The following is a 3,028-nucleotide window of genomic DNA, read 5'->3' as shown; positions in this document are numbered from 1 at the left end:
CTCAGGGGTGTCCCGGGCGCTGAGGGAGGTAAGAGGTGCTGCAGAGGAAGTCCCTGTAAAGGACGACGGGCATCGGGCAGAGACTGCCATGGACCCCTTTTGAGGCTGTGAGGGCCAGAGAAGGCCTCATGAGGGAGGCTCATAGTCAGGGCCTTGAGGGATGAGGAAGAGTTCTCTGGGTGGCCAGTGGAGGGAAAGGGGATTATTTTTGGAGATGCCTACGTGTGCTGTGGAAGATGGAACAAGTGAGCTGTTTAGAGAACGCTGTCCTCATCCCAGCCACGGAAATCGGCAGAAGGGAGTTCAAAGGTCCCAATCCACAAAGTCAACCCAATGCTCTGAGTCCTGTCTGCTTCTCCCCTCACATCGGTCATGAGCGCTCAAGACCTCTTTGAATGACAACCCCTCAACCACGAGTGTCTCCTTGTCCAGGAACTGGAAACATCTGGATCCGGCCGGGCTGGAAAACCCGGACGTGACCCCTGGATTTCTGACCTCCTGTAGGAAGCAAGGACGGCTTCCAGAAGGTGACCTAGAGGTGGGAAATTCCAGCCGGTCGACGAGAACCCTCGGAAAAGCGATTGTTCGGGAATCTCTTGTGGGCCTGGGTTTGTGGCTGTTCTTTGGCCCCTTCTCACTCTCCCGTCTCCCCTCCCCTCTCTCCCACGCCGTCTCCTTGCGTCTCTCCGAGTGTCTCTGTTCTACTGCTCCACCTTTCTCTCTTTGCATCTTTCAGTCTCTGTCTGTGCTGACTCTTGGGTTGTGGGTTTTTTCCATCTAAGGGAGTCCCCTGGGGGAAAGAGGAGGCTTTCTACTCCGGTAAAGAGTTAAAGTCTCAGAAACCCACAGGGGCAGTTCGACCCTTTCCTGGAGGGTCGCCATGAATCAGAATGGACAGTGTGCTTGGTAGGCTTTTTTTGGGGGTGGGTGGGTGGGTTAGGGGGCCCCTGCTTGTCTTTGAGGGTGTTTAGAGAGGGCCTGGTTGGTGGGGTGTTCTGAAGCGTCTGGGCCATCTTCCCTGAACAAGTATCTCTTTTCCAAGGAGTCTGGATTTATAGCACTCAGATGTATAAAGGGCTCTTTCAGCGGGCTCTCGCATCTCCCCGCTTGAGCTGAACCATTTCCAGGCTGATAGTCATCAGGGTTTCCTACAGGAAATTAAAGGCCTCGGCTCAGCGTAGCTGCTCCCATCACCTGCGTGGCCTGCTGAGTTTCACCGGAGGCTTTGCCTCCCTGGCATGTGATAGAACAAATCTTCAATAAGATTTCTTTCTGACCCCTCTCTAATGAAGTCGGTTATGTGTGTCCTCTAGATAAGCTCCCCGTAAACCCAGCAGCACCCCACTTAGGCCTGAGCCCAAGTCTTACCCCTTCTTAGCTGAGCTATAAGGACACATGTCCTGGGGGTGGGGTGGGAAGAGGTTGTCCACACAGCGGAACTGCCCTGGGGATGAGAGTCCGTCACAGAAGGTCCATTTGGACTTTGGGCTGGCTTGGCAGAACCAGCACCTCTCTGCCCAGAAACCACTGACAAACCTGCTCCTTTCTTGAACTCCCACTGGGTCCATTTTCTGGTCAGCATCTGCTTGAGAGGAGCCAGTAATGCCACCCCCACCCTGCTCTGCCAGGATTGGCGGCGGAGGGCTGAGCACATCACTCACAGAGGGCCATTGGGACGGGAGGAGAGGCTTCTAGGGTGGTCTCTGCATCATTCAAACACAGACTCAAGGCCAGGGTGATTCTCTTTGTGGACTCCAGACTCAGCAGGACGGCGATGGGATGCCTGGCAGCCCTGCAGCCACTTTGGGACCCCGAGGGAGCGGAGGGAGCGGCCAACGTGATGCCAAAGTTGGAGTGGAGTCAGCACACAGCATGTTGGAAGTGATGTGTGCGGCCACATTGATGACCCGGGGACTGGCTTGCCTGTGGAAGCCTGAGCGTGCGGAGAAAACGTCCTTGTTGTTAAAGGCCCTTGAGTTGGGCTTTCTCTGCTGACCATGGGAAGCCTCCATCCACCGGGTGCGGATCGGGAGTTCCCAGGATGCGTTTTGTATGGGAGGGTTGAGTTCCCCGAGAGAGCGGTGGATAGGGGAACGAGCTTGGGGACCAGATGATCCTGCGCTGGAGCCCTGGTTTTGTTGACCCTTGGCAACACGTCCCAGCCAGTCTTAACTCTCCGCATGGGTCTGAGGACCACACGGCTGCAGCGTGGGGTCAGGGCTCACCCTCCAACTGTTGCCAACGAGACCGAGAGAGGTGCCAGGTACAGAGAACCAGTTCCTGACAGCTCAGTGCGGGGTGTGTGTGTGTTGATGTATGTGTGTATGTGAGTGTGAATATGTGTGTGTGTGCATGTATGTGTGTGTGACTATGTATGTGAGTGTGCATGTGTGTATGTGTTTGTGTGAAGTGTGTGTTTGTGCACTCATGTGTGTGCGCTCATGTGTGTGCGTGCGCACGAATCAAGTCTCTAATGACAGCCGCGGCGGGCACTGAGGAAGAGCAGACACACTGATTCTCAGTTCCCCGTGGCGATGAGGGATGTGGATCATCGAAAATTGCAGATAATCCCGGAAACCTGTTTTGCATCACTGACTCCCACAGCCTCTCCCCACCCCCCACCCCATTACTCTCTTGGGGCAGTGGGCAGCCCCCACATGGATGCACACACCTCCTCTTCTCTCCTCTGGTGCCCTGCTCAGTGAGCTGCCCACCTGCTTTAGCCAGGCCCACCCTGGGGGAGTGGCAAGGGGACCACGCTACCTGCCCCACCAACAAACGCTTGGAAGCTGCCAGACTAGGCACAGCCTCGGTGTTGGCCTGGCTTTGGTTTCTCTAAGAGAAGGTTCCGGAATCCCTGGGTGGAAGCGAGCAACAGAACTGCTGGACTCCTGCCCACGGACTGCATGCAGCTAACTCCATGTAAGCACACAGCTCCTTCCCGTAGGCCACGGCTCCCTGGAAGCGATGTGTCCCCTTCCCCCCAGTCCTGTGCATGGATTAAACTTCATTGTAATCATTGCATTTC

This window comes from Echinops telfairi, unplaced genomic scaffold, assembly GCF_000313985.2.
Source record: "Echinops telfairi isolate 266 unplaced genomic scaffold, ASM31398v2 ScPeMD7_7425;HRSCAF=8463, whole genome shotgun sequence".
NCBI classification, from domain to species: Eukaryota; Metazoa; Chordata; class Mammalia; order Afrosoricida; family Tenrecidae; genus Echinops; species Echinops telfairi.
The sequence above is the reverse complement of the archived record's forward strand: the minus strand, read 5'-3'. Positions refer to the sequence as shown.